The sequence below is a fragment of the Peromyscus californicus genome, unplaced genomic scaffold, assembly GCF_007827085.1.
Source record: "Peromyscus californicus insignis strain IS unplaced genomic scaffold, ASM782708v3 Scaffold_7__1_contigs__length_154581171, whole genome shotgun sequence".
In the NCBI taxonomy this organism is placed as follows: Eukaryota; Metazoa; Chordata; class Mammalia; order Rodentia; family Cricetidae; genus Peromyscus; species Peromyscus californicus.
This window is the reverse complement of record NW_026294595.1, coordinates 49,720,608-49,728,644: the sequence shown is the minus strand read 5'-3', so window position 1 is coordinate 49,728,644 and position 8,037 is coordinate 49,720,608.

The window sequence follows — 8,037 nt, the reverse complement described above, 5'->3', positions numbered from 1 at the left end:
TCCTGGGTACCACATTCTGGGTGGGAGATCTTCACCTGACATGGGGGAGGGGGGGCCGTCACCATCTCAGGCCACCTTTCTGTGCCCAGAAAACAAAAACTGCCCAGGATGAACTGACAGAGGCGGGTCATGTGGGAAGAGCACATTAATCCAGAAAACGGCACACCAAAGCTGTGTACCTTCACCCCTCCCTAAGATTTTACAGTTCCACTGTAAAACATGCCTGCCCTCAGTTCGGTCTGTTGTTTTGGGTTTTTTTTTTGTTTTTGCTTTTTCCTGTTTGTTTTGTTTTTTTCCCTATCCCGTTTCTTTACATGTAGATTCTCAATCAAAATCAATTACTTACACTCTTAAGGAACTTAGCTCATGCTATAAATGAAAGAGAATTCTAGCCAGTACTGATCCTCCAGAAGAGGAAGAGTTCCAAGGAGCTTAATGGGGGGGACAAAAAAAGAAAGGAAAAAAAAAAAAAAAAGCCAAAAACCTCCACTGGCTTGCATTTGTGCCGGCGCCATGCTCCACAGCTGGCTTTGAAAGCGCAGGGCAGAACTCACACCTCAGCGGTCAGAGTCAAGGCCTTACACTTGCCGGACTGCGTGTGTCTGGAATCACGTCCCGGGCTTAATCAGAAGCTCTGTCCTTCCGAGGCAGCAGATGTGTGCCCCTCTGTGACCCCAGCACGCGGCAACGCGGCGCTGCTCCCAGGATGCTCACCTTCGGGGGGGGGGGGGGGGGAAGGCTCTAATCTTGTTCCCACCGCTGCAAGAATGGCCCTGGTTGTGTGGCCCACTCTTTTTTCTTGCCTGGCTACTCTGATCCTTTCTTGTCCGGGTGAAAGAGAAAGTGGCGCGGCCGCGGGGCTCCCTCCCTCCATCCTCATCTGGGTAGCAGGCTTTTTCAACCCCCAGTCCTTCCTCACAGGTAGGAAGCACATCACAACTCATTAGTAATTTACTGCTACAGTAATTTTTATAATTACTGCCAGGAGGCCTCATTAAATTTGATCTAATGAATAAATATTGTATTTTTCAACGTGATTACCAGAACAGCTTAAGCTGAGTGCCATAAACAATTATTTTCCTCAGTACTCAGGATGTTGGTGACTATTGATTTTTATTTCATAAAGAATTTACTGTAGTAATATACCAATATAAATGATTTCAGAAATAGGCACCATCCCTGTGTCAATGCACAAGCAGCTCTGAGCCCTAGAAACAGTGGCTTGAAAGGACTACAAGGTAGATGAATAGGAAAATATGGCAGAAGAGAGAAAACTCAGTGTCTGTGGGTCCGGACGCCATGTATGGACAGCCAGGTGCCACCAATTTCAGTCCCTGGAGGGCTGGTGAGCACTTGGGCTGAACACAGAGCTGGAAGCTGATTCCTTTTATTTTTATTTTATTATTTTTTTTTTTTTTTTGGTTTTTCGAGACAGGGTTTCTCTGTGTAGCTTTGCACCTTTCCTGGAACTCACGTGGTAGCCCAGGCTGGCCTCGAACTCACAGAGATCCGCCTGGCTCTGCCTCCCGAGTGCTGGGATTAAAGGCGTGCGCCACCACCGCCCGGCTTCCTTTTATTTTAAAAAAAAATAGAATCAATAAATTTGCCTCATTTGAAAATTTCCAAAGTAAAAAATTAACACCAGAGCATAATAGTGTTAATCACATCAAACGCTCATTATTTATATGCTTCTTTCTCCCAGTGACTATTTTGTGTTTTCTTTTTGTTTTGTTTTGTTTTGTTTTTCAAGACAGGGTTTCTCCGTGTAGCCCTGGCTGTCCTGGAACTTGCTTTGTAGACCAGGCTGGTCTCGAACTCAGAGATCCACCTCCTCTCTTTCCTCGGTGCTGGGATTAAAGGCGTGTGCCACCACGCCCAGCTATTTTGTGCTTTCTGTTCTGTTTCTTCCTTAGTCCCTTTCGTTCTTTTTCTTTTTTAATGTTGTTATGGAACTTCACATTTTAGCTCCTGGAATCTGCATTTTCCTACCTCTTTTAATGTCTGTCCCACTTCTTAACACCATCCTTTACATATAACCGCTGTCACGTGCGCTGGGATTCTCCGGGTTTCTATTTCTCAATCTAAGCACAGCAGAGATTTGCTAAAGCAGATGGCCATTGCTCCCCTGCCCTTTAAAGACATAATTAGGGGGAAATGAAGTCTAAATTCCAATCAACAGGACTGACGATCTTATAAAGAGGAAATGTGACCAGGAGTACAGAGAAAAGTCATGTGACGACACCGGAGACATCCGTTTACAAGCCAAGGACAAGTCCCCAAAGCAACCAATCCTATTGATCTCCATCTCAGACTTCTAGGCTCTAGAATGTTGAAAAAAAAAATCATTTCTGTTAAGTATATGTAGAACTTTGTTTATTTTTTATTATTTATTTATTTATTTATTTATTTTGGTTTTTCGAGACAAGGTTTCTCTGTGTAGCTTTGTGCCTTTCCTGGATCTCACTCTGTAGAGCAGGCTGGCCTCGAACTCACAGAGATCCGCCTGGCTCGGCCTTCCGAGTGCTGGGATCAAAAGCGTGCGCCGCCGCCGCCACCACCACCCAGTTGAACTTTGTATATTTTAACTGATACATAATTGTACATTGATATATGTGTGTTTTAAGCAGTGATAAAATTAGGGTCATCACAGATGCCCCAGGAAACTAGTCCAACAGTCTTCACAGACTGGACAGAAGAGCCCAGTGGCTAAGAGCCAAGAGTCTGGAAGAAGACAACCCCAGGGTCTGTATAATCAGATTCTCTCAGAACACAAGCGGCACAAAGCAAGTCTTCTCACATCCATGAGTGCTGTAGAGCAGGCACTGAGACAGGGATTGGACCATCGTGTCTACTCTACAGTGTCTGAGACCTCATCTAGAAGCAGAAAGGACGAGGGGAGCCCAGCAGCTAAGGTCCAGAATCATCAGAAGGCTTGTCCTCTCCCACTTGTAACGTGTGGCCAGCCATGGGCTGGAATAAATTAGTGGCTATTAATACATCGTCTCTTCGTGGAGTGTGGGTTTCCTAACTACATGATGCCTGGGTTCCGAGAGCAGGGAGAGAATGAGATGCCACTCGACCTTTTTGATCCCAACCTTGCAAGTCAAACACTGACATTTCCTCAGAGCTCTATTGATCAACACAGAGCCCACTTTGCTGGTTAGTTTTAATAGTCAACTGGACACAACCCAGGCTCACTGAGGAAGAGAGTGTCAGTGAGGAATGGTCTGGATCAGATCAGCCTGTGGACATACTTGGGGAGATTATTTATTCATTTATATATTTTAACTTTTTTGAGACAGGGTCTCATTTTGTAGTTCTATCTGTCCTGGAACTCCCTCTGTAGACCAGGCTGGCCTTGAACTCACAGAGATCTTCCTGCCTTGGCCTCCCTAAGTGCTGGGATTAAAGAGGTGCACCACCACACCTGGTTGTTTCCTTGTTCTTGAAGCGGGATAGTGCAGACTCACCTGCATGGTTGCGTGGACCTCATGACGACCACTGCCAGTTGACAAACTTCCAGCATCCCGGCGATCACAGCTCTCCATCACCTTTACTTTCATGTTTAACAATTCTCTCCTGTGTTAGGGAAATTCCCTTATGCCTCTTCCTTTGGGAAATTTGTGTGGGCTTTGGTGAAGGATGAAAATGTATACAACGGCAGTCTCTTTAAACAAAGTAATTCATTGGGAAAAAATCCCCACCACTATGGAACCACATAATTCTGCCTACTGCCTATACAGGACTCCTCATTGTGCCCCCCAACCCCTGCCTGATCACACCAATAACAGAGAAGTTACAGATTTACTAACTGGGCATACCTGGTCCCAGGGATGAAAAACACACAATCAGGAGAAACAATGGGCCCAGATTTAAAGCCTGAGGCCGTTTAGGGCAAGAGTTCAGTTAATGAGTATAAAATGCTGCCCAGGATTGGTGGCTGACTGGATGAAAGGTGAGATCTGGTCTGCCCCACGGGGAGCAGATTCCGTTAAGAGGTTAGACTGACTTGCTCCCCCCTGCCATACACAGGGGCACACACTGAAGGAACCAGAATGGTATGGTATAATGGGAAAAGATGTCAGGACCTTCCCTTTGGGAGCTTACGAGGGGAACAAATCCATATCCTAAGACTGAGGCACATAGGAATGCAGTTAGGAAACAGCTCAATGCTTGTGCTACACGGTACAAACACTATGTCACACCCCCTTGAGGAATGAAAATTGCTCTTAGGGGTTTGTTTCTCAGGACTCAATGTCTGAGACCTCCTGACCATAGGGGCTGAAACCATGCAGGAGGAAGTGTAGGAGGATGCCTAGTGGGGGTACTGAACCTTGGAGGACAATGGGCATTTAGATTCTTGTTAAATTTGTTGCTTTTTGCTTCAAGAAAAATCCTGTAATGCCATTGATGACTGCTTTCACCCCAGAATCATTAAGTCTGCTTTCACTATTGCTTGTGGTTAAACTATGATGCAATTACAGAGTATATAAGGTGTAACCTATGTTCAATAAATGGGCAGCCACCCTGATTCACCCTCAGATCATGTCGGTCTTCTTCCCTGGCTGATGCTATACCCCCTCTTTGGACCTGAACCCCCGTGGAGCTGGACTCTGGCATTTGGTTGTTGAAAGGGTTAAAGTAACAGTTCCAGAGCACGGTTCCCTGTACCCAGGAGGGGCTTAGGAAACCCAGTTACTCTTATTATTTGGGACCAAGCTCTTTATTCTAGACATGCCTAGAGGGATGATCACTAGCCTGAGGCTGGTCCCACCTACCCAGAATCATAACATCCCCTTTATCCCTTCCCTTCTCCAGGCACATCCAGCTCCTCCATGTTCAAAATCCTGCCTTCTCCATCTCTCAGAACCCAAGTGTCTCCACAAGAGTCATCCAGGAATGGGAATATGGGACTCAGTCACCATTAATTAACTCAGTTCTCTCATCTGAGCCTTCTCAGGGGTATTTGCTTGTGCAAAAGAGAAAATTGATCATGTTTGGGCAAAAACCTAATTTGAAAAAGTACATTGCCAAGCAGTATCTCCATTATTTTGTTAAGCGAATGAATGAATGAATGAATGAATGAATGAATGAAATGCACATATATACCCAAATACAGAAAATTTTAAATGTTGAATTTTTTTTTGTTTTGTTTTGTTTTTGGTTTTTCGAGACAGGGTTTCTCTGTGTAGCTTTGTGCCTTTCCTGGAACTCACTTGGTAGCCCAGGCTGGCCTCGAACTCACAGAGATCCGCCTGGCTCTGCCTCCCGAGTGCTGGGATTAAAGGCGTGCGCCACCACCGCCCGGCTTAAATGTTGAATCTTAAGAATGTTTATCTCGGGCTGGAGGGATGGCTAAGAGCACCGACTGCTCTTCCAGAGGTCCTGAGTTCAATTCCCAGCACCCACATGGTGGCTCACAACCATCTGTAATGAGGTCTGGCACCCTCTTCTGTGTACATAATAAATAAATAGATCTTAAAAAAAAAAAAGATTGTTTATCTCTGCCAGGTGGTGGTGGCACACTCCTTTAATCCCAGCACTCGGGAGACAGAGGCAGGTGGATCTCTATGAGTTCAAGGCCAGCCTGTTCAAAGCTAGTCCCAGAACAGCCAGGGTTGTTACACAGAGAAACTCTGTTTCGAGGGGGCTGGGGAGAAGAATGTTTATCTCAGGGTGAGGAAAACCTAGTTCTCTGGTGTGCTTTAGTGTTCCCACAGTGCTTACACTAAAAACAGATTACCTTTGTAGTCACCACCACACCACCACCACCACCACCACCACCACCTCCACCACCACCACCACCACCACCACCACCACCACCACCACCACCACCACCACAGTGATGCTTTATTTTTAAATGATGATCACTTCTAAACAGCAATGGCTGACAGGACTGACACTGTGGTACAGGGAGACCTCTCAAGGTCGTGCTTCTCCTCTGCAAGGGACTTAAGACCCCCGACTTAAGACGTCACCTCCTCAGTGTTTGAAGACAAATTCTTGAAAAAGTTCACACTCTCTCAACATGGTTGAACACTTGGTATGCATTTCTCATGCTGGAGCATGGTGTGTTCTGTGGTGTTCCATACCACCAGCAGGGCATCCTCCTGGGTGATCCAGTTTGAAGCAGATCAGGGAAAGGGAATTAGTATGTGATTTGCTGGGACCCTGCAAGACAGGGCAAAGCCCGTGGGAGGTAGGAGCATGTCTCCAAACTGTGTGTGACACATAAGGCAGCCTGGAAGTCTCCCACAGATAGACTGGAGGCTTGTTTGGTTACCCCTGAGAAGTAGAAATGAACTGCCCATGGAGAAGTAGATGAATTAAGATGTGTACTGGGCCCTCCTGGGAAAGCCCACCTTAGAGACAGACTCAGTTCCCAGCCTTTAGCCTGAAGTCATGTCCTCCCCATAGCAGACCTGGCTCAGCTAGCCAGGGTCAGCCTTCTGGGTCAGCCTTCCGATGGCCCCGTTTCTAAAGACGTGCCGACCGACTGAGAAATCTGCAGGTGCCGAGAGAAACCTGCAGTCAGCAACAGGATAAAAATGAACTGAACTGAAGGAGCCAAAATAAAAGAGTGTTCTTCAAGAAATTTGAAATAAATTCTATGCCCAAAAAATGATGATATGAAAAATGAATAATCACAGGACAGGAATGGATTCTTGGAAGCTAAAAATATGGCTAAAAACAAAGCTGTTATTTGAACTGTACGAAATTGCTGATATTTGACCATGTTGTTGTACATATAGCAATTCTACATGACTGGACCCAGGTTAAGTAAGTATTTGCAGCCTCACTTGGTGTGGACAGACACAGACTCCATGAACAAAAAAAAAAAAAAAAAAGAAGAAAACACAGAGGATCCATGCAGAGGATCGGGCACACAGCAATGAAGAATTCCAGAATAGCCACACACAGAAGTAACAACAAAATTGAGGGAAGTAAATTACATTTAATACGAAAACAGTTTCCCCTAGCAGAATAGGATCATTTTAATTAAGAGTGTCAGTCAGAACAAATGAGGTGGTCAGGGAGAATCGAAGCCAAAGTCACCAAGATGCATCGTCATGAAATTTCAGTACCCAGAAAAATCAAACCTCAAAAGCTTCCAGAGAGAACACAGGCTCCCACCACAAAACTCCCTTCATTGGGTCAACAGATGCTGGGCGGCAAAGGAGCCAAGCGGGCAAACAGAGAGATAATTCGACGTCAAATCCTCTTCCCATCCAAGCTACACATCAGGACTGCAAACAAAATCATTTTCAATGCATGCAAGGATGTCCCGCCTACTCCTTCCGGGGAAACCGCCAGAGGATGTGCTCAGTAAACTGAGGGGAAACTAACAGAGAGGGAAATGCAAGTTAGGCAAGGACCGACTCACCTGGTGTGTTTAGTTACTTTTCCTGTTGCTATGATTAAAAAAAAAAAAAAGACCCTAAGAAAAGCAGCTTGAGGAAACTCACAGCTCCAGGGTACAGTCCATCGTGTCAAGGAGTCATGGCCAGGAACCTGAGGCACCTGATTATATCGGTCAGTGTTCAATTTTCTTTCTCCTTTTCTTTCTTTCTTTTTTTTCGTTTTTGTTGTTTTTGTTTTTCAAGACAGGGTTTCTCTGTGTGACAGTCCTGGCTGTCCTGGAACTGACTCTACAGACCTGGCTTCGAACTCACAGAGATCCGCCTGCCTCTGCCTCCCGAGTGCTGGGATTAAAGGCTTGCGTCACCACCGCCCGGCTTCTTTCTCCTTTTCATTCAGTCCAAACGTGGTGCCATCCCCTGAGGACCCAACCTAGATAACCCTTCACAGGCAGGGCCAGAGTCTTGTCCTTATCTCCTAGGTGATCCTAGATCCCATCAGGTTAACAATGAATATTAACCATCACATCACCCTGGGCGCTCAGCACCAAAGAGGGAGGACTGAGTGAATTCTAATGAAGAGGATTTCATGCAAGGTAGAATGAGAAAGAAGAGATGAACAGATGAGGGAGCAGGATGGAAGGACAAGGGGGGAATTGCAAGGAAAGGTGATTTTTTT